General features: G+C 37.9%; 1 pseudogene; it reads left to right on the top strand.

Moving 5' to 3' along the window:
• Nucleotides 1-9,920, top strand: part of LOC100726096 (leucine zipper protein 2-like) — a 260,838-nt pseudogene extending 250,918 nt beyond the window's left edge.
• The last annotated feature ends 14,826 nt before the right edge of the window (nucleotides 9,921-24,746 follow it).

Below are 24,746 nucleotides of genomic sequence, written 5' to 3' on the forward strand. Positions count from 1 at the left end.
AACTAATAATGAATTTATGGTGAATCGCAGGGTCAGAGATAGAGTATACGACTTGACATTCCTTTGGCTTTAATGGATGAACATTTATTCTTTATATCTGAGAGCAGAAATAGAGTATAATTAAAAGTAAACAAAAAGCAAAGAGTGCATTTTCTTTTTGTGAGCACGCCAATAACTGTTAATCAAGTTTCATGCCCCTTTAAAAAGGTCATTCTAGAAATACAAATTTGTTTTCATAAATAATTTCCAATTGGAATATTAACACAGACATTATAATTTTGCCTAATTTATAAGGAAATAATGAAAGATATCCTTTAATGCTAGGTTAGTCATGATAGAGTAGTCGTTGGCTAATATGGCTTTTGTTAAGCTTGTTATCACGGACTGGGAAGCAGGGCTGTGCCAGTGAGCTTTCTCGTCACTGAAACATGGCACCTAACACCAGCGACTTAAGACTTAAAGGAGGAGAGGTTTGATTGCCTCTCAGATTCAGCCAGGATCAGCCGAATCCAAGGCAGAGAAACCATGCAGAAAGGCAATGAACAGCCAAGTTTCCTAGCTCGCTTCAGACAGGAAGCAGAGCAGGGAGATGCCAGAGAGTATGGGTGAGGGGGCAGCCCCAGTTCCCAGGCCAGGCATCCATGAGCCACCCTGACATGAGGAGAAGTACATTCCAATGATCTTATGGGAAGACCCCAAAGTAAGTAACGCTGTACATTAAACTGACCGCTGGAAGGACAGAGTGAGAAGGAAAGATCTGAAAGGAAAGAAGGAAGGAGGAAAAAGAGAAAGAGCACAGGAGGAGGGAGGGCATTATAAATTCTTGGGCAATGTCAAGATTCTCCAGTGAACAGAATCAATACGCTGGCAAAAAAGAATAAAATTGAAGAGACTGAATATCAATGTTTATAATGTCTTGAGTCACAAACATTATAACCTAAGAAAATCTTGATTCAAGCAAGAGAAAGCTAAAGAAAGGGAAGGAGAATGAGAATTTCAAATCTAATATGTGCAAGATACTTCATTAGGAACTGTTCCATGTTATTATTTGAATATAATTCTTCCAAAATACATTTATTTCTCAAATCATGATCTCATGATCTCATGTGTGAGTTTGTGTGTGTGTGTGTGTGTGTGTGTGTGTGTGTGTGTGTGTGTGTAAAGTTCTAAATGAAGTCCTGGCATATTCCATATGTGCTGCGCTCTCGTTTATTTGGGATAGCTGTCATTTCATTCTGATGGGATATGGAAGATACATGGCATCCATGTAGGCCTCTTAGAAAGTAAATCCCATCTGGGGACTGGGAGTCTTGTAACTGAATTGCTTTCCAAGGACTCCACTTCCTAGGTGATTAGAATTTCATTGCTGAAGCTGGAGAGTGCAACAAATATTCAAATCATTGCTGGGCATAGGGGCACATGCTCACACCCCAGCCCACAGGCAAACAGCGTCCTCAATGTACTGAGGTGAAGACCAGCCTGAAATATGTAGCAATTATGTTCTTTCAGAAAAAAATAATTAAATTATAGAGAAATTCGATCCTGGAATGGGCTACATCTTTATTCTAGTTACTGTTTTGTGTTACCTATATTTTCTCATTTCCCTAGGATTTCAACGTAGAGTGTAAAACATTATTACACTCATTTTATGAATATGAAACAGGGGGATGAAAATGGTGTTTTTCTATCAGCATTCACAAGCAAGTGCTGCCTTATGATAACACTTTAAATGATATATAGATGTAAAAATTAAAATTGAATAAAAAATGTAAATAAGATTACAACTAAGTGAAAAAATCTGGGTTTTCCAATGAGATTTTTGTAGATGAAAATAGTCTCTGGAATATTTTTAAAATATTGTGTCCTCATACTGCATTGATTTATCTTCTTAACTAGTGTCAAAATATGAGGTTGACAGCCCCAAAATTTGTTATTGGTGTTTGTAATAGCTTTGTTGTCCCTGGCATACAATATCTACACTTGAAGTTTAAAGGATGAGAGGTTTATCTTGTCGAATGTTTTAGGGGTTTCAGTCCACAGTCAACTGTCTCCAAAAAAGAAACGTTGTAGTGAGGTTGCACAGGAAAGCATGGTGGCTGGAATGGGCAACAAGGGAACAGGTTAGGGACCATGTTACACAGGCTCACCTCTCGTGACTACCCACATACACCAAGGAGCATGCTTACTAATCTTCTAGGCATTATTTAAGCCAGAGGACTTGACAAGTGTCAATCAGTGGTCACTGTGCAGTTTTGTTCTGCTGTAAAAACAATAGTATCCAGGCTCCTCAGTCAGTATCCACCTACCGACATTATTACAAATTGTAGAAGATGCAGCTGAGATTCTGGACTAATTTGTGCTTGATTGCATACAAAGCCTGTTGTTTCCAAATTTCAGTAGTGTTCTTGATGATAAGTAAGAATGTCCCAGTGCTGGAGTCCTACCCACACCGTACTGGTAACTTGTGCTGTTTCCTATGCACATCAGGAACTAGGACACCTGTGTCCACTATGTAGTTTTATTGTCATCTCAATTGTTTTCGTGGTTGTAATGTAGCACCTTGTTAGGTTCATGGGTAAGTCTGTGCAGCAAACTTGATCTCTGTGTGTGTGTGTGTGTGTGTGTGTGTGTGTGTGTGTGTGAATGTACAATTGGGGAAGTGAATGTTAGAGAGAGAGAGAGAGAGAGAGAGAGAGAGAGAGAGAGAGAGAGAGAGAATTTAAATTGATCTAATAAAGATGTGATCATGGCTTGTCCCATTTAATAAGTCACAGGGCCTGCCATGCCCCTCTCTGAGGTCCTGTATAATTGATGGGTTAGCTTAGTAGCAAAGCAGCTGAATGTGCTCTGTTTTGGTTTCAATCTGCATATTACATTACTTGAATTTCTAGACTTATGTACTTTAATAATCAAGTTGAATATTGCTTAACTGCAGTGAAGATGTGTTTTCAAGACCAGTGTTAGCTTTTGTACTGTTTTATGCAGTTCCCAAGACTCCTATTTAAAATCGTTTAAAGACAGAAAACAATTCCTTTTTATAATTAATCCATCATTCACTATGACTCGTTAAATCTCTGTTCTTACCCAAGTGCAATTATATTGTTTAATTGTACAATCATGAAGGGAAATGATATCTGACTATTTTCCTCTGATAAGTAAAATCACTTTAGGTTCAAACTCATTATGAAGGGAAAGCTTAACTTTCTAGGCAGTGTTCCAAATCACACATTATCTTTTAATTTATAGGTGTTTTGACCTACTGGCCAAAGCACACAGATGAGTAATACTTGTATGGCACTAACTGAATAGAATATGTAGATGGAAATGTATCAACTGAAAAAAGATTCATCAGCTATAATCTTAATCTAAGTTGAAAAGAGAAAAAAGAATCAGAAAGAAAGAGAAGAAGGGACGATGAGAAAGATGGAGAGAGGGAGAGAGAGAGAGGAAAAGGAGCAAGGAGACAGAGACATATTAAGAGGACTTGAAGGACTATAAAAGAGAAGTAAAATGATAGGAAAGAGAGGATGAGGTAGAGAAAGAAAGATTTAACAATTTAGATAAAAAATAAAATAATTGCATATATGGCAAGATAGGCAGGCAGATAAGTAGGTTTTATTTGTTATTTTGAGACCAAGGAAAATGTCAAAGCACTGTCTTACTGTGTGTCACTTTGTCACTGTGCTTTCAAATTGGATAATATTATGAGTTTATTGTATTGTATTTCTGTCTGTTTCACAAGCCCTTGAGTAATTATGTGATTAACATTTTATATAATACCTATTATAGGATTTCAAAGTTCTTTTAATAAATAAGTATCATAAAACATCATCTTTGTATTTGCAAACATTTTATTGACAGAAATTACTATACAGCAAAAAACACTTTTCCTGCTTGTTATAGAAATAATGCCAGTGATGTTGCATAGTAGTAACAATACATATGATCTCTCTCTCTCTCTCTCTCTCTCTCTCTCTCTCTCTCTCTCTCTCCTTCCTTGTTCCTTGTTTTCTTTTATTCCTCACAAAAATTCTACAATTCTTGTTTCTTTTGTACATTAGATATGTGATGAGTTTGATACCTAGGTCCTAAAGAGGTGAATGACAGCTTACAAGTTTATCAAAACATAAGTGAAGGGAAAACCAGTGCTTTGCACTATCTAGCAACTTTATGCATAGTATTTCAGTGCAGCATCAATTATCCTGGATGGTAAACATCATTCTCACCTATAATCAAAACTACTCTGGTGTTTGGGTAAAATAAAATAACCTCAAATTAAAGAAAGAAAGAGATTATTTTAACTCATGGCTTTAGTGGGTTCAGTCCCCGATTGTCTTGCTGCACAAGTTAATGCCGTGGTGGAAGGGCCTGGCTAAGGAAAGGTTCTCAGTGCATGGAGGCAATGTGCTGAGAGAGAAGGGAGGAGCTGAGAAAGGAGATGTTCCATCCCTAGTGTGCACCAGTGACAAACCTTTGCCAAACAAGCCTCACCTCCAAGCAGCACCTCTCATCATGAACACATCAAAGGAGCAGTCCATTGGTTAGCAGAATGCCCACGGGAAGCGTTGCCTTTCAGAAGCTCTTCTTCTGAAAGAGTGAGATTTAGTAAACCAACACGCTGCACCTTTTATTAATGAGGGATATGCGGTCTGTCTCCCAGGTCTCGCTGATTGGTGGGTAAGTATTCTATCTACCAAAAGCTACATTTTCAGTCCACACACTGAATACTGTACCTCATTTCACTTCTCTTCATCTCATTGAGGAAAAAGGAACACGTCATACATCTATTTCCTCAAAATATCTAAATTAGTTTAATTATTAAATTATCATTGATATTATAAACCCACAAGATTTGTGTTGACATTTAAATAGGTAAAATATGATAATATGAACTTGATTTTACAATTTTTAAATAAATATTTCTGATCAATTTTGTTATACCCTCCTTCACTTCATTGTCAGTGTGTGCTGTCTTAAGATACAGAAAGAATGTGAAAGTTTCCTCAGTGATTAAAAGAATGAAATATTTCTTTCTCTAGTTTATTTGAAAGTAAAGCTTTATCATCAAGGCAAGAAAAGTAGACTCAACTTTTGAAACCTGAGGAGTAAATATTTATTCTATTCCATAAAATTTTATGGACTCTATCAGGAGCCTGGAAGACCACTGAATTCACACATTTCCTGCAGGATAAGAAGATTTGCCATTTTTGCATGATATCAGAATTTTACTAGAGACACATGCTCTGGGATTATTTCCTTTGTTCCCACTCTAACTTCCCTCTCCTCTTGGGGATGTCCTTCAGAGAACAGATTGTGTCTTTCTTCTTTCAGGACAGTCCTTTAGATATCTGACAGTAGCTCGTTCTTCTTTTGTGAGACAGGGTCTTGTTTCATGATCCAGGCTGGCTGCCAGCTATTAATCCTTGTGCCTCAGTCTCTCCCACAGAGGGACTGTAGACATGGAGCACCACAAGCAGTGTCTTAGCTACATTTACTCGTTGCTAAGACAAAATACCTGAAGCCCAAAGTTGGGAAAGGAAAGGTTTATTTCTTACAGTTTTTGGAGGTTTCAGTCCACACTCAGTTGGCTCCAAGGCAGGCAGGCACGGCTGGGCCACAGTTCATGGCAGCCACCAAAACAGCAAACAGGAACCAGGACAGAGCAAGACACACCTTCTTCCTCCCATTATATCACATCCCGGTTCCACCCCTATGTGGGTGGAGCACTGACACCATCAATCCAAGCACTAGAGGATGAACCAATCACAAATACACAATGCAAACTCATGAGGTCGGGGGCCACAGACATAAACCATGACACCCAGCAAGGTGATAATAGCCTTAATTCCCTACCACTTCTGTTTTATTAGATTTGACTAACTTTGTTTCTGATTGTGCAGAAGGCAGAATAGTATTTCTAGATTTTGCCATTGTATTTGTTAACATTTAAAACCACAAGCCTAACCAACTAGCCATGCTTTTAATCTGAGTTTTCTTTGGGAATGAGAGATGCACAGTAAAGAAGCAAAATATTGTAAGCCTGTATAAGACATAAATGAATCAGTGAATTGTTTGTTAGGCATGTAATACAAAAGTATGTGTTATTTGAAGCCAAAGGTTTTGTAATAATTCCTGATTTTGGCCATGCACTGCAGCTGTTCATAGAGCTGCAGCTCCTGCGTCTTTACTAAGGGCTAAGAGACCTATGACCTCCCCCTGCTGCAGCCATCACCTGTCATGCTCCCCATTATGTTCATCATTGTCATTGCTTCTGCAACGTACAGCACATTGAAACCTCTGTACCCTGAGAGACCCTGAGGGAAGTGCTGTAACTTATTTTACTATTTAATAATTCTAAAACTATGAGTTAAACTATTTCTCATTTTACAAAATGAGATTGAGAAAATTTGACTACTTTATACATAGCCACATAACTAATCATATTAAACTTAAAAGCCTGGTCATTTTCTTAACATAAATGCCGGATCTCATGGATTTAAACATAATTTTAATGTGTTTAGTTACATAAAGGAGCAACTTTTTGTGTCTTTCTAAGAGATAGAATTCTATTTCCAATTGTACCTTAAACAATTAATAGAAATTAAACATCATTATCTACCTCAAGTCCTTTGGAGGAATGCGGTAAAGAAAGCCTGTGAGTGACAAGAGCTTGCTGATTGTTAGGGGCGTTTTAGGGACTACAGGAGAATGATTTATTCTTATTTATTTTTTTTTCTTGTGAGTTTTGATAATGGTTCATCAAGGTGAGTTTGAAAGTCCTGCTCTTAGGTCACATCTCACTTATTTGACAAAATGGGCTAGAATTTCCTCACTTCTTCCATCTCTCAGCAATGAAAACTCTGAAAGTTCTTACTTTATACTAGTGGTAAAAACTTCCCATGTTTGCAAATAGCTATTTATTCAAATCAGATCTGCTGGGGAAGCCCGTTCATAATGGCTTCCAATGTGGGTGCTGTCCAGTCTTTCCTACTGACTTTTTTTCCTCCTATTTCTTGACTGAAATTCCATTCTTCATTGAGATTGTACCTGATCAGAAGGATGTTTAAAGAGTACACAAGTTTTTGCTAAGCTTCTCATCGTGCAATAATGTTTTCTTTGCAAAGACACTGCAGGAGAGTTGGGGAAATAGAAAAATCATATAATAATTTTCTGTATTATAGATTTTTGATCCTCAGGGAGTCATAATTCAAACTGCTTATTCCATGACATTTGGGCGTTCACAATATGGCTAAGGTGCTACGACTCCCTAGGAAGTAAATAAACGTGAGTAGATGCACAGTTGCAAACTTCCTGGCCAAGAATGGAGAAGAACCACAGTGGGGTGGCTGCTACATCCAATACAGCTCGGAAATGTTGAGCAACAGAGTTACAGATGAGGGCTCCTGCATCCTGTTTTCATTGACTTACCCTTCTAGAGACTGTGGAATGATCTTATATGGAGCATATTTTACCATTTGTCTCTATTTCACTGGATTTTGTAGGATGAATTTATAAAGTCAAATCTATTTTAGAGACATTTCTAGACTGAGAGAATGAGCTTTATTTTATAATCCAGGAAGGAAATAAAGATATAAGCCCTCTGGACTCTGAGAGAGAGACTACACCGAATGGCTTTTGTGGAATTTAGTTTATTCCCTTACACCCATACTCAAAGGACTGTCTGCTGACATCATTTGGAAGTTTTGTTTTTGAAGGCTGAGGTAACCCAATATTCAAGTCCACTGACTTTTGGGACACTGAATCTACAGATGGTGATGATAACAGCACATAGTCTTCTCCTTCTCCTCCTTCTCCTCCTTCTCCTCTTTCTCCTCCTTCTTCTCATTCTCCTCCTTTTCCTCCTCTTACTCTTCCTCCTCCTCCTCTTCCTCCTCCTCCTCCTCCTTCTTCTTCTGTTTTGCTGTATGCATAGAAATAGAGTACTCTCAAGCTTTACTCTATCTAGGGTTGAAGAGTTGTGTAATCACAGAAGTGATAAAATTCTAAGATGTCTTGCTTGTGATTGGAAACTAATCACACTCTGATGATAAGTGGTATATAACTTTCACATAAAGAAAGGTTATCAGTCAATTATTTCATGCCATTGTTCTCACAGCTGTAAAATTTAATTTAGTAATGATCTAAGGAAAAAACTCTGAAGGTTGAATGCAAAATATTTGAAAATTAAAAATCTGTCTTCTTGTAAATGTTATCATAGCTAACTTCTTGTCAGGCAACTGAGGGGGAGAATGTGTTGCTACTTTGCCACATCTTATGATGGCCAGAAGAGAAAAACTAATGAATGCTTCTATAACAGCCACACATCCCTAAGTTCAGTGGAGGAAGTGGGAAATAAAGATGGCGTGTTTGAGCAATCTTTGTATGGAATCATCACCACAATCTTGTTCATGAATCTCTTAAAGTCCAGCACAGACAAGATGTTGACTTGTAAACTTAGAAAAGTGGACGTGCTAATTGCAGGACTCTAATAACTGTCTGTTGATCACTACTAAGTTGAGGGTAGACAACACGGCTTGACACTGAACTTGTTCTGCGGGCTTTTCCTACTATGGTCATCTGTCAGTGTTCTGCATGTCCACCAGCCTTGCCATGGTTACCAAAGAGGCATAGGTAGAAACACTTTTGCTCTTCAGTGGAATCAGCACAAGTGCTTCTGAGACTCCAAATCTGATCCCCAACATTCAGGCTTGTCCAGGGGGGATACTGGGAGAACTTGTAATTCTTCTTCATAGAAAGAACTGAAAAGAGTTTTTCTATTGGTTTTCTTTGTTTAAAATCATAGATCTGTTAAATTGCTTCTTTTGTAGGAGGGAAAGACCTGTTCAATGGAAAACAAAGAAAATTCTGCAGAATCAAAGCCAGTCCCACAGGTAACTTTTCATCTGCTTTATTTTTATAACATTAAAACATTGCTTGGGTCCCTTGAATTGAAGCTTTTCTGTGTTGCTCTTTCTGGAGCAGTATGTTGTATTGGCTGGTCCAGGACGGTCCATTCACCCTGGGCCTCTGAACTTCTGTACTGCAGTACCCCTGTGTCTGCCAATAAAACATTTGGATCAACTGTGTGAGGCATTCCTGTTCCTGTACCCATCCTAATCCAAAATGCAAAATTGAACTAAACAGAGACAACTAAAACTCATTACATACAAGAGATTAGAGAAGATGTGGAGTGGTAGAGGAAGGGGAAAAAGGATGTGTTTTCCAAAATAACAAAAAACACAAGTCGAGAGCCTAGTTCTGAATTTTCACATGAACTATTTGATCAGTGCAGCAGGATAATGCTTTGAAAGTATTGCCATCAAAAACAACTAACGTATTTGTTAAAAAAAATTACTAAAATTGTTTTAATCTTTAAAACTAGGTTTCCATGTGACATTCATCAGAAAAGAGTAGTTTCCTTGCAGTTTTCTCAAAATCGTTTTCAAATTTGCCATTTTTAGACTAAACATATCTATAAATTGTCACTCAGTGGAGGATTTAACAACTTTACCTATTCCCCTGGGTGTCATTAGTTTTCTATAAGGTACACACTGAGATATGTGAATTTTAATTTTTCTGCTGTTAGGATTTGCATTTTTACCTTACACTGTGTTTCATTTGGTTTCTGACTATCTTTTCTGTATTGTTTGGCAGAAATTGCAAATGCCTCCTTGTTCTGAATGTGAGATGAAGAAAGTCCCAGAAAAACAGTTAACCAGCTTCGAAGGCACAGCTCCCAGAGAAGAAAAAATACTGTAAACACCACAAAACTGCTTTGCAAACGTCCCTTTGCTGTCATCTTCATATTCTTTTTAGACTACAGGCTTGAGGGAAATACTGTTTCTAAAGCATGCAATTTTTTCACAACTTTACTTAACTTTTGAAGTAGTCCAGAAACTTTCCAAAAGATCCCAGACCAATTATGATCCTTAAGCAATAACCTCCATGAAATGGATTTATGCGGTCAGAAATATTTTACCATCATCACTAAATTGCTAAATATAAGTTTCTTTATTTTGGAATAAATGCATTGTAACACTTATTTCTTCTTGTTCATTTGGATGCTAGTATTTTTATGACCTAGTTATTTAGATCAGCTGAAGGAAAAATGCTTCTGGTCTTCAGTATTCTTAAAATCTAATTTGTAACCACATCCTTAAGGTTTGGTGCCATATGCAAATTAGGACTACCATAGTTCAAATGTAAAATTCTGCCTACCTTGCCATATTCTTTTCTTAATGTTGTGCTCAACATTTTTCTTATCTTTAACAATAATTTACTTTAAGTTATGACAGTGCAACTCTGGTAAGTATTTAGGCAGCTAATGAAAATCATTACAAATATTTGGGGTGATATAGACAAACTACCTGGATAAATGATCAAATTATGACACACCTGAATTTTTCTCTGCTGCATCCTGTGGTCACATCTTTTATGTACTTTGCTAAAATTATTTTAATTTGGGAATTGAGTTGTTTTAAATGCTGAACATTAGTCTTGGTACAGAATTGTGTAATAGAATAGAAAAAGATTTGAAATTACAAATTTGCAAACTGATCATATATATATATATATATATATATATATATATATATTGATTTTGCTAAATGAATCTGGTAGTTAACAAAACTCATTTGTACCAGTGTCATCTAGAAGTGAGTAAATAAAAATAAGCAAATGAAATCTGTACTCAATATGTTAAATTCTGAGTTAGGATGACATACATTTGATCCCAGTGAAATATGTGACTCAGCCTAATGCCTGGAGAATTCGAAAATTTTGTTAGCAGTAAAAGGAGTATTGTATTGTATTTGCATAGCAATTCCACTGACTCAGTTCAAAATCCTCTATTAGTATATTTTATATAACAGTCTATTCCAGAGAGAAAGATGTTTTAATAGCAAACCCTCATAGATTTCAGATGAAATACAGGTAATTAGGATTTAAAAAAAAAAAGGTTCAATTTGAATTTTCTGCTGAGAATTCCCCAGTTCTAAAGGACATAAAACGCTACGAGATGGAATGTTTCTAGGCTCTGAATTCCTGTTTTTCTCCCTCTTCCTAGAAGCCCTGAACAATCCAGAGATTCACAAAAGAGAAGCAGACAATTTGGGTTAATTTAGTTTTACTTTCCCGCTCTTGGCCTGGCCCTCACTTTCCTCTTAGCCAGCGTGGTTCTTGAGGGCAGTTTGTCTCCATCTCTCTGCAAGGCAGCGTGACTGGAGAAGTTTCATATTGTCATGAGACAGCACTGAAAATGAGAGGGTGGCTTAGTACTAGGCAATTTTAAGAACTTTGGTTTGCAGTTACTTTTTGTGTAGGTCTAATGATTTCCTATCCCACACAGAACATGATCATATAATTAACTCACTTTTCTCAGTTTCTGGCATAATCAAATGGGCTCTCAATCAGCATAATTTATTTTTCCCATTTATGATATGTAAATTTAAGGATTGCTCAGCACTTACTCTGCTATGTGTAATGCATAATCCCCCCTGCCACGGAGAAACCAGAAATTGCAGTTGGACACATTTTTTTTTTTTTTCATGTTTGAAGACATATTCTGTGAGTTCCTTTTAATACAGAGTCCACAAAAAAAAAAAAAAATGTGTGCACACTTCAGGAAAAGAAAAACTTGTTCAACTATTTTAATACTAAATCTATTGAGACACCATGAGATGAACACAAGTTACCTTTGTCCTCTAAAGTGACAGGCAGCACTCTTGATGCTGGCCACAGCTTCCACCAGGTATTAGTAGGAGTGACCTTGGCTGCTGCTGAGATCGCCACCCGCGCACTTCCAATTTCTTCTGTAAGGGCCGCAGTGTGGTGGGTTTTCTGCGGTGAGCAAACCCTCCAGGCCTTCCATGTGAGGGTAACACTGCTGAATAAACACCCTCGCGTTTTTCTTTTCCTTGAACCTTGTAAATATTTTTTGACAGACTCTAATATGGCATTCTTCTGTAGTATAATCTACATCTGTATTTAAATAAATAAATTCATTTCTCCCTCAATGTTTCATTTTAAAATAGGACCTGAAGTGTTTAAAAGTCTTTTTTTTTTTTTTTTTTTTTGCAAGCATGGTATTTATTTCAAGACAGGTACCATTTCTTATTATTTCTTTTAACAACTAGGTATATAAGTAAATGCTGTTTTTGAGAAATTAACAGTTATACCCCAACTATTCACATATGAAACATATGAAAATTATCAGCCAAACAGTTGATGACAGGTAATATAACTCTATGTACAGGTAATGAATACACCTTACAGGACCATACACCCTGCAGACTATGAATTCTTATTGAGAATATAAAACCATTCTTTTCAACACAGTAAATTTTTAAAATATAGGTAACGTGAGAGGTAAAAGAAATACAATTTCTCTCTGGTTATTTTTCAAAGATGAAAAAATCCTATATGTTTATTTCTATGTTAGAAGTTTAGTTTGAATCTTGTCTGTGTGCACATTAACTGTGTGTATCGAATCAGTCCCTAAAATGTGTAGGACCTGAGTGAATGCTGTCTATCCAGTGCAAACATGCTCAAAAGAAAAATGAAAAATTTTAGCCGCTCATCTGGATGTGGGTTCCTTTGTAATCTCAAATATCTGGCTACTAAAAATACTAGGTTTCCAACTTTTTTCTTTGATTAAGCAGATATTTAACAAGGCAATGCTCTTGCAGTGACAAATCTTTTTTTTTTTTTTTTTTTTTTTTTTTTGTAAAACATTCTCAGCTTCAACTTTAGAAATGGTTATACATAGGTGGAGGAGACATTTACTGCTTCAGATGGACACTAGAGATTGCTGGACTCAAAAAGTATTTGTGAACTTTGCTATAATGGAATCTTTTATTTTCATAGCTCAAGTATATTAATCAGCACTAACTACAGCAGAGACTGAAGTGATTGTTGACATCATAGAATAGGTCGAACTGGTTGGATTTAAGAGTATGGAAAACACAAACTTGTTTATTTGGGGGATATTTTCCTACTTGTGTGTACAGTCTAAATTAAATCCCCTCAAACTGTGTATCCATGTGGCTTGCATTATGTAATTAATGGACAAGTACTGAAGAATAAAATGTGTGGAAAGATGGCCTATTTTGTTCAGTGAATGTTTGTTCTCAAAACTTGACTGTGCATTTTTCTCCAGAAGCTAATTCAGAAAGAAATTATTAGCATTAAAATAATTCTAACTATGGGAGTTTGAAATTTCTTCCTAGAAATTTCTTCCATCTCTTTGACAGTGTTCAAGAAACATATATACTTTTTAATTTAGTTTTCTTTTTTTAAGTAGAGTTGACATAATGGCAGGAAATTTGTCTGTTTTAACTTAATTTTATTCATAATTGACATAATTGGCACATGTACTTAAGTGTTACAATGGGATGTTTTAATATAAACATACGTGGTAAACTGATCGTAACAAGTTAATTAGTGTGGCCTTGATCTCAGAAATCACATGCAAGTGCTGAGAAGTAGCTTCCACATGGACTGTGCTCATATATTTGTGGAATGAATTAATTCAGTAGCTAAAGCAGCGTGCAAACAAGCAAAGCAAATGACAAGAGTGTATTCTGTTATGACAACAGAACCAACAAGCCATCTTATAGCAGGAGAAAATGAATGTATTTTTTTTTGTTTATTTTGTTAGTTTGTGCTTATACTGTTTTTCCTTTGCCTTTCTGTTAAAAGTTTATAGATCTGTGCTTATGATTTTAGGCAAAAGTAGATCTCTCACTGTTGGTTGAAGTTTTGAATGAATCTCACCTTAATAGAGGCAGTAATTCGCCATTGTAAGGACAGGAACACACACTCACAAATCACTCATTAGACAGTCTCACTGCTGTGTGAACATTGCAGTGTGCACATGAAATCCTGCCCAGTATTGCCTTCCACAAACACCTTCAGACTCCCTAGTGCAGCCCATGGACCCTAGGTGCCAGGTCTGTACAGTAGGTGGATCACTGAGCACCATAGGTAAATGGAACACAGACATGCTTAAGTATTTGCGCCTTTCAACATATCTAAACACATTAAAAATGCACCTTATACATAGTAGACGCAGTAAACATAATAAACCTCAGCTCTATTAAAATGTTTTGGGGCCACTGTTAAAGAACTCTGTCACTGACCAAAGCATCACTGCACTGTACATGAGGGCAGATCATACAGGCTTTCAGTCTTTAACTGGTGTGCAGCTCTACACACTCAGATAGGTACTGTTATGGTTTAGATGTAAATGCCCCTTCCTTGAAGTCCTATGTGCTTCAAGGCGGGCGTTTGGAAGGAGAAGGGGCCACATGGGTGTGTTGCAATCTGGACATCAATATGCAGATGAATTCAGAGCTACATGAGCTATTAGGCAGCAGATCAGTTTGGAAGAGGCCAGTCAGTGGGGTGTGGCTGGAAGGCTGGATTCTCACCCTGTGTCTTCCTTTCTCTCTGCCTCCTACCTGCCAACAGGTGGGCATCTATCTTCCCCAGGCCTTGGAACAGCCTTGGAACAGCCAACCCTAGAGTGAACCCTCTGAAACTGGAAGTGAGTTGAATCTGCTCCTGATATCATGGTTTCTGGGAATTGCAGCCCTGAGATGGGAAAGCTGCCGGCTACTGCACAGCCCACTTCAGCACCTGTAGTGTCATCACTTAGGCTTACCGTACATGAACTCATCTGTTAGTAAAAGACTAAGCCTGTTGAGGAGATAAAAGAATATCTAAGGAGGTCACTCTGGATTGCTCAATTCCCTGATCATTAATAAAGACATAAGTTATCATTAAATTTCAACCTGAGATTGGTAGCGCGCTAACACCCAAACGGTTCTATTGCTTCACCTCAGACAATTGGCTGGCCTCTCTGTGCTTCACTCTTTCCTCCGGGGCTCTGAAAGTAACAAATTAGCATGCTTCAAGATCATGACAGCTCTTTCATTTATGTGCTGACTCAGGGTATATAGAAAAGTCACAGAGAAAGCATCTAATAATAACAAGCAGTTTCTAATCCAAGGATATCTGCACAGTTATAAATACACCAAAATGCTCAGTGTAAAAACACTACTTCTGTTTTAAAGATGACTACTACACACAAATGCATTTCAAAATACCAATAAGAAAGTCATGGTGCTTGTGGAACTGGACACATATCCAGTCTCTGTTTGTCCTGTGTGCTGAGCGGGGAGGCGGTACTGAATGAGTCAAAGATAGAAGTCATCTTGCTCACAAGGAAACTTAATCAAAGTTTTATTATTTGGAGAAAAATATTGCCTTGGTCTAGGCACTGCAATGTTGAACACATGTTTTTAAATACATGAGTTAGATCTGTTGATGATACTTTTAAAACTCCTGTGCAGAGACTCCATGTCACTCTTCATTTACTCAGTCAATATTAACACACACCTTTCATTCTAAAATTATTACATTTCTGTCTGCTCTGTGAGTCATTAATATTAATTAAATCTCAGAGATTCTGTTTGTTTCCCTTTGTGAAACTGCAATTATTTTCACAATTTTTTTCTTATTTAATCTCATTAAATAATGACAGATCAGGGAAATATGAGAAATTCATCATAATTTGCACCTATAATAATTTTAGTAAGATGTATCAAAGGCTATAAACCGTCATCTTAAAACAACAAATTTGGAACAATTATTTCTAAAGCATTTAGATACAGAAATAGGGGAATTACATGCTCCAGGGACATTTTAGTGGCAAACAGGATATATTTCTGCATACTATATCGTGTTATGTGCTCCAAGTTTGAAACATTGATGAGGCCCCAATCCTAGCTTTGCAAGGGCTTTTAAAAGACTAATAAAATATTAAGCAAAATGAAGCTTCATGTCAGGTGTTGGGATACAAATCATTCCTCACACATTCATTTCTGAAATACACTTTTTCCCAGTTGAGGAAAGAAGCCTTATCTTTCCCTTTCAGCCCTTATCTCTGGTTCAAAGCTTCCAAACCTCGTGGACTTCTTCATGTACTTGCTTTTTCTCACTGGTCCTTTTATTAAAGCAAAGAGGTGAAGAGATCCTGTCCTGGTGGGTCTTAAAGGTTTCTTTTTTGTTTTTTAATTTTTTTGTAATTTAGAGTAAACATGTGATCATTTCTGTGGAATTGCAGCTCCTCATAAAGTCTGCAATGAATATAACCAACAAGCTGTCTTTATAGATGTGCTATGGTTTGAGCTGTAGTCTTCTAATTTCCATTTTGTATCACCTGTGTCTCCCAGAGAATGTCCACACTGATTCTTTAAAACATGATATGTAATTTTGTATTCAATATAAAATGCTAATATATATGAAATGTATAAAATATATAAAACTTGAACATATAATCCACTTCTCATGAAACTCAGAACAGCATCAGCCCATGAGACCATCTGCTGTTTGGCCTCCGATCCTTCTCTTTGGCCTCATTTCCTTCCCAAAGTCTGGAGCAGGTTTGATGGATGCTCACTGGATAACTGAATGAACACTTGCTGTCCCTAATGGCACCAGTGCTTCCCTATCATGTCCTGAAAATCAAAGTTAGAAGCACACATGCACATATACACATGTGTGCACATACACACATGCCACACACACACAGAGAGGCACTCGAGACCAGGACAGTGTCTTGTGCTTGTGTGAGTGTGAGCCCACCATGTGTGGCACTGGATGGAATGGTACATCATGCTCTCATCCAAGTTTCCATGAGATGCAGCTGAAAACAACACAGGTCTACTTTGAATGCCAGGAGACAAAAACAGAGGTGGGTCTTTTCCTAAACACAATGATGAAAGAACTTGAAACAAACATGGGAGGTTTTTAGTAAACACATCAACTTTTAAGGTTTACCTGATGATGAATTAGAGCAAACCAATGCTTTAGATGACTCACCAAGTTACATGAAACCAGACTTTAGACCCAAAACAGGAAGCCAGTGTGGTTAGCAAGGTAGCTACAGTATGGTGTGCCTCCGATCTCAGCAGGGTTAGCATCACACACTCGGATTCGGGCGTCATGCTCCAGAAACACAGTACTGGATTTTCTTGTACTACGCTCTGCCTTTTTGTTTGATTAAGGTGAAGCTATAACCATAGAAATGACAGCATTTTCCCCTGTAGCGTGCAGGACATTCTAATTATGCAATGATTGTTCTTTATTCTTATAATTGCTTTGATTTGCTGTTACCTGAAATCTTTCTAGTTCTGCAAATTTGTCTTGTTTTGAGGTTTTTCCTTACAACACACTATCAGGTCTTTTTTTTTTTTTTTTTTTTTTTTTTTTTTTTTTTTTAACCAGGGACTCAAACTCAAGATCAAGACCTTGCGCTTAACAGGCAGGCACCTGTACCACTGAGCTGCATCCCGCAAGTCTATAAAGATCTTCTTAGAAATATTTTTCCACCATTCCTCAAATATTTCAGCCTTTTAACCAGGAAAAGCAGAGTTATTTTTCTTCACATTTCTTGCCTATTTCTTATACAGCAGTCAACAAGTGAGACTGGGTCACCCAGCTGAGAGGGTAATGGCTTTGTTTCAACCCTCCAACCTCAATGTCCTAAAATACTGAACATGATAACTGGTAGCTGATAACACTACCATTATTCTAACCATAATTATCTCATTGGTTGGGAGCAGAATAACAGGATAAGGATCTCCATAGCAACAACTCTTTGAGGATGGTACTGGTTTCATCACTTATTTTTATGTCACTGTAAATTTTTAAACTGTGATTTCATTTGCCCCCTTCTGAATAAGAAGCCATGTTATTTGGCAATGAATTTTAGGCTTTTCAGAATCTTTAAAATGCATTTTAGTGCAGAAGTAAGAACAGTAGCCATCATTACGAAGAGGAAGCTCCGAGAGAGAAACGAAGTGTTCTAGACATAAGCTTCTGTCTCCATTGTCAGCCAAGGAACTGTGAAGTCACAAATTGGATAGGGTCAAGCATAGTGAAAAGTGGTTAAAAAGTATCAGTTTTCAACACATAAGGAATCAGTGACTATGGGCCTGGATCATGTCTTAAGTACATTAGCTCAGGTCTTTTCCTGCCTCTGAAGTCAGTCACTGGAGTTCAGTGAAGGTGCTGTCTTTGAAAATTTCAATAGTAATAAAACTTAAAAATGTCTCCCCCCACCATTGGGCTCTGAAAGAAGAAATTAGATGAAATCTTTAATAGAGGAGACCTAGCGAATAAAGTGTAAGTCAGGACATTTTGCTTTTTCCTTTCAATTTTTCTATTGTTTAAAATCTAACCTCTCACCAAAGATCTCAAAACCTGGCAAGGTGGGACATTGAGCACTTCTTGGTCCCTGCCACTTACTTCTAGACTCAGTGCCCTGCTGGGACCACTCTGTGAAGACCAGGAACACAGGTATGACACACGTTACTGACATGTCTGAAGTGCTACCAAGCACAGCGGGTGACACTGCACTGTTCTTACTCTACAGCTGGTGCTACAGAGGACGGTGATTCTAATTATTACAACCAGTGAGCGGAGTCATGTCAAATTTTCATTTTATGCTGGGGACACTAAAGCATAAAGAGCTTCAATATTGTCCACATTTACAGTCCTAGTAATAGTTCGGCAGCATTTGCTCTGTTTAAGATCAGTATAACTTTAGATTCCATATTTTTAAACAGGATGCCACTGTATGAAATTGACTCCATCATTCCCTCACTTGATGGACCATTCTATCTGCCCATTTAATGTAAAAATAAAATCCAGCGTGAGCTTCCTTCACATTCTCATGCCTGGTCAGTCCTCTTTCATGTGACCAGTGTGTAATGGGCTAAACACAAACCAAATGAAACTATGGAGGGCTCACCCAGCCATCACTAAGATGACACAAGGGTAGAGTTTAGAAGAAAAGTGGTTGGCCTTGCTGAAATTCAGGACCTTCCACAGCAAAGGGGCTGTGGTCTGGAGCTGGCCTGCCTTCCCTTCGTCTCCTCCTTTCTTTCACCAGATCCAGAGGGCTGTGGCCCTGGCTGTTCTTCAGTTACACCAGGCTAATATATCTGCACTGATTCTCTGCAACAGAGGGATGTTCTCCTGGAACATCTCTTCCCTAGAGCCTCAGACACCTGAGGGCGACGGCGCCAGAAGAAAAATAAATTAAGAGAGCAGTAGTAGCGTATTTTAATGAAATAATGACCAAGAACAGCAAATTTGATGAAAAGTCAACAAAAGTCCAAAGCCTCCAATTTTAACTTAATAAAACTTAATCTAGTAACTTCATCATAGAATCGAAGAAGACCAAACGAGAGAATCATGAAAGAATTAAAGAGAAGCAATTAGATGTGTTCATGCGATTCTCAACAACATTAGCTGTTTACTTCTGATTAAAACCACAGAGGCTGGAAGATCATGATGTGGGATATTAAGTGTACACTGAAAAAGCCTGCAGGTAAGTCATTGTGTTCAGTAAATTGAACATAGAAAGAGGAGTTAGAACACCAACATTCAAATAAATTTGAGAGAAGCTGTTAGTAGAGCCGTCTTACAAAATAATATGAAGAATGACTTTCAGATTGAGATGAAAGAATCATAGGCAGTAACCTACACCCACAACTTTGGAGTAATTATGGACTCAGAATCCATCACACCATACAAATCTATAAACTGTAACTTTTTCTTTTGAAACAGATCTTATAAAAATAATTAGAAATTTGTGGAGAGGAACAAACTGAGCACAATGATGCAACGTTTTATCAGATAACAACAGCACAAAGTGGAGAATATTAGAGCTACTTAAGAGCAAAATTTCAAATTTTATTATAATCACCAGGAAAATATTAAGAAAAACTTTTGAAAAGAAATGAATGAATGAATTAAAGGGCACAGCAGAAACTGTCACAGCATTATCTATTTAATATTTAATAAAATGAAATGAAACAAATGGTGAACTACAGAAACAAAATACAAGAGGTGTAAATAATGATAAAATGATACACATAAATTCACCGTATTAGAAATCACCATAAATGTAAAATAGATGAGGCAATAGAAAACTGAACAATTAGCAAAATAGATAAAATAAATTCTTACTCAACAGTGTGTTAGTTTATTCTTTTTTTATTTAAAAGGAAAAAAGAAAAACAGAAAAAAGTGTACAAATGATACAGAATGTCAAAAAATGCTAAGGAATCACACCAATGTGTTATTTTAGATTAAAAAAATATACAAACTGGATTCACAATCAGATAACAGATTCCCATGATACGTGGAACATGATTATTGTATGGGTGATTGTTTTCACAATCACTGGAAATTATTTGCTTCTGGAATTTGTCACTTGCCCAGAACACATCGACTTTCAAGCTCTATTTTGTGACTCAGAAAAGAGGAAACCTGACTGTTTAATTCCTTCACGACCCATCACACTGGAACAGAAAGACATGAAATTGGATTCATTGTTCATATTGAGAGCCAGGGGTAGAGTTCAGTGGCATAGTACCCTCATTAGGTCATGAGTTTGGTTCCCAGTGCCAAAAAAAGTGTTAATATTGATCAATAATTTTGCACAGCAGAAAATAAGAAATAAACCCAAGGAAATCTCAGTGAATTTCTAGGGATGTGAGCATGGTATAAGCTGTGCCTTCCATGAGAAGAGTAAATTGTCCCATTGATTCTTTAATCAAATCAAATAAACATGAAGAGACACTGGTCGGGCTCTTCAGAGACACTGAGCGTTCTATGCGCAACTCTTAACTGGATGTGCAACCCCAGCCTTTTAAAGGCATCCCAGTAGCTACTAGCTTTAAATGAGTAGAAGAGAGAGAGAGAGAGAGAGAGAGAGAGAGAGAGAGAGAGACAGAGACAGAGACAGAGACACAGAGACAGACAGGAGAGACAGAGACAGACAGGAGAGACAGAGACAGACAGGAGAGACAGAGACAGAGACAAAGATGGTTTTATTGCTTAAGCCCCATGACCTACCTCACTTAAGGGAACATGAAGTAAATAGTAAGTTTGGATTATTTATCTATGAATCACAACACATCGTTGGAAATTTCTAGCAAAACCGTTCCTCACTCTGTGGACAACTGTTTATTTTTGAAAACCATGCTTATGTTCATCCTGAGCCTTAAAATGGATCAAGCAATTAAACATGGGCCACCAGGTTATGCTGCAGGTTGAGTTTCATGAAGTAGGTGAGCTGTCAAGGTAGGTGGCCCTTCAGGACTCTGTTATCCAATCCCAGTGTTGTGTTTGAAAAACATTTGAGCAGGTGTACAAGGAACAAACAAATTAATGAGCAAACCTCCCAAATGCCCAGGTCCCCACACCTGCCACTCTCCTTGCCTCTCCTGCTCCACAACTAGCTGTTCAAGGGGATTTTTTCTGCCATCAGCTGACTGAGCAGAAGCACCATCAAATGAGGTTTAAAGATACTTTTGTACAATCCATAAGCAGTACTCAAAATTCACCTGTTACAGCACTACCACCCACTTATTTGTCATTCCTGAAGCAAGCAAGAAGGGAAAATTTCTTAGTAAGCACTTTGCATCATACCTCTGCTTATTTGATTACTTAGAAAGAGAAATTTCCAGAACCATAAGTGTGAAAGTGTACATAAATGTGTTAATGAGTAGTTGAGCTGAATGCCCAGGACTTTTATATCATGATTGGAAAATTGATGAAGAGAATATTTATAGAACAAGGCCTAAATAGATCTCAATGTGGTTAAGATGTTTAAAAACTGTATTTCAAAATAAGTAGTGCATAGCAAGTAATTTTGCATAGGAAGAAAAGAAGCAACTTACATATGGTGTGGAAAGAAAGTCTAATGGAAAAGTTACAATGCATTTTATAGCAAAATTAAAGATCACTTTGGTATGTTCCTTGAAAAGCTGTATTTATTTATGAGACTTCTCCAAGATAAGTTTTATTCTTCAGTAGGCTCAAATTTTGTAATGCATTGAAATTTTATCATTAATTGGAAAGTAATTGAATTAAGCATATAAACAATTATTTTATGCAAAACAAGACGATATGAATATATTTTCATTTGCCTGTTTCTTAACAGTAAACAGTTCCTCTAACTTCAGCATATATAGAAGAGCAGTAATGACGTCTATCAGAATCCACCAACGTGCCAGGCATGGTGGTGCAGACCTGTAATCCCAGCACTTGGGAGGCTGAGTCAGGACTGCCACAAGTTCAAGGCCAGCGTGAAATACACAACAAGATCCTGTTTAGGAAAAAAAAAAAAAAAGGACGGACTCCGCAGCCCCCAGCCCACGGTCAGCAGCGCAGTGTGAGGGGTTATGCGAGCCGCCCAGGACCTTGCCACTGCACACATCCATGAAACAGGCCCAGCGGAGACATCCTCCGATGCAGCCTGCAGGCTCCAGGCCCGTGTGGGCTGCAAGCACGTCTCTTAGAGCCTTCTGCCTCCCCAGGTCACCTGCCTCTGCCTCCACATTGCTGCCAGGGTCTGTTCCCACCTTCCGAAAGTGACTGAAAGAACCAATAAGAAGCCAGTCCTGGCGGTATGAGGTAGGAGCATCTCAAGCTCCAAGTCAGCGTGGGAAACTTCGTAAAATCTTGTTTTGTAATAAAAATAAGAAGGGAACTTTTCATCACTGTGGTGTGCCCCTTCCACCTGCGCAAGCTGGACTCCTTTCCTAATATTCCTCCTCTCGTTTGCTAAAACTTTGACAAGATATTTTCTCGTCCTTTTGAATTGAAGTTTTTCTTTTAATTTTTCCTTTAAAATTGTGCTTTAGTTTTAATTTCCACTATTACTAAAGATAATTATTGTCAGCCTGGGAGTATTCCCCAGGTTCTTGGTGTTGTGAGTAAAGAGTAAGGCGGCACACCTGCAAGAAACAGAACACTCCAAGGCGGCGGACGCCGGAAGTTCACTCAACTTCCGGGGCAGTACAGAAAAATCATGCTGGATGGAAGCTTGGAGCTCAGAGGCTTATTTTTTTTTTAATTTCTATTTTAAAAATCAAAGCAGAAAAGAGTATAGAAATGGCATAGGATTTTTAAAAAATAGTGGGAAATGAATCCTAGTTAATACATTGCATATTGTTGTCTTAGAAGTAGTTGTTCAGGTTAGCAGGATTTAGGCATAAATAATCATCAAACCATCAAACAAGGAAAGAACACATTGTTCTTTTTGTTGAACTAACAGGGATTAGTAATCTGCAGGTACATGCATATATTTATATATGTGGACCTATATACACATAATCTTTTCCATTCTTGCTTTGCTGTTTTCCCTTATTCTAGTTGTTACTTTCTTTTCAGCACTTTCTTTCTCTTTCATTATCATAATACCTATTATACATTTTGGATCTTATTTACTCTTGCAATTTTTTTACACTATGAGACAATACGTTACAAATGTGAGTTTGATTTATTTCACTATGAATATGGTCTCCATTTGGCTCCACTGACTTATAAAAGTTCAAGATTACCCTTCTTTATAGCTGACTAATATTGTATTGTCTAAAAGTACTGTCATTTTATTTATCCCATGGTTGATGGGCTTTTGAGTTGTTTCCAAGGTTTAGCTACTACCAATTGTGCTACTAGACAGGGATTTAGCTCAGGGGTATAGGCACCTGCCTGGTAAGTGCAAGATCATGAGTTCTATCCCTGGTGCCAAAAAATAATTGTGCTGCTATAAATGTGGGTGCACATATATTACTGTGGTAAGACTGTTATGGCTTGTGTCTGCGTGGCTCCTAAAACTTCACGCAGTCGTGGAGGTGACTGAATCCAGCATTTGTGATTGGTTTATTGTCTAGCACTGGGATTGGGGGTGTAAGTGCTATACTCACCCAAGGGTAGAGCTACCATACAATACAAGGAAGGGAAAGAGATGTGACTTCCCCTTCTGTTCTTTTCATTTTGTCGCTTGCAGCTGCCATGCGTCATTGCCCTTCAGCCTGGCCACCCTGACTTGGAGACAGCTGAGTATGGACTGACACCTCCAAAAATGTAAGCTAAGTAAACCTTTCCATGCTTCACTTTGGGCATCAGATATTTTCTCTCAGCAATGAGAGAAAAGTAACCAAGACACATATTTTCAATTTTTCTAGGAAAATACCCAGAACAGGAATATTGGGGTTAAATGGGACATTCAGACCTAGTTTTTTTCAGTGGGTTTTTTAGACCACTGACTTCCACAGTGATTTTACTAGTCTGGACTCTCACCAATAGCAGAGAAGTGTTCCTTTTACCCCACAGTTGCTGAGAGTTTTAATTGCTCCATTATGGAGCACAATTGAGAAGTTGGTTGGAGGTTTTGTATCTTCAATGAGTGGTTTAGCTCTGCCCTTGTGTTTGATGTTGAAGGGCTTTTTATGGTCCTTGAAGGAATCATCAAACATCACGAGACCACGGAGTTGGAGAGGAGATCAAAACTACACAGTAATTAGGGCTATGGTCAGCTAAGGGTGGCTGATGACCCTGGATGTCTTCCAGGGGAATTAGTGTGTATGAGCTGAGTTACCTGGTTGCTTTCTTCCATTGTATCCTGACCTGGACAATCTGGCCCTGGTTCAGTGCTTGCTTACCTCAGAAGGTGAAGCCATCCCAGAAAGCAGGTGAGGCCTGCATTCCTTCTCGGGCCATTCCCTGAACTGCTGCATGCCTCACAGCGATGCCTGCTAACCTGTAACAGATCCTTGAGAGAAACTCCTGATACTATATGGTCACCAACCTGAATGCTTTGAGTGCACAGAACCAGGATAGTGAGTGATGGTCTGGAATCTTTTATAAAGTAGATCAGACCC

The sequence above is a fragment of the Cavia porcellus genome, unplaced genomic scaffold (genome assembly GCF_034190915.1).
Source record: "Cavia porcellus strain 051 isolate PalLab524CR breed Dunkin Hartley unplaced genomic scaffold, mCavPor4.1 scaffold_9, whole genome shotgun sequence".
Taxonomy (NCBI): Eukaryota; Metazoa; Chordata; class Mammalia; order Rodentia; family Caviidae; genus Cavia; species Cavia porcellus.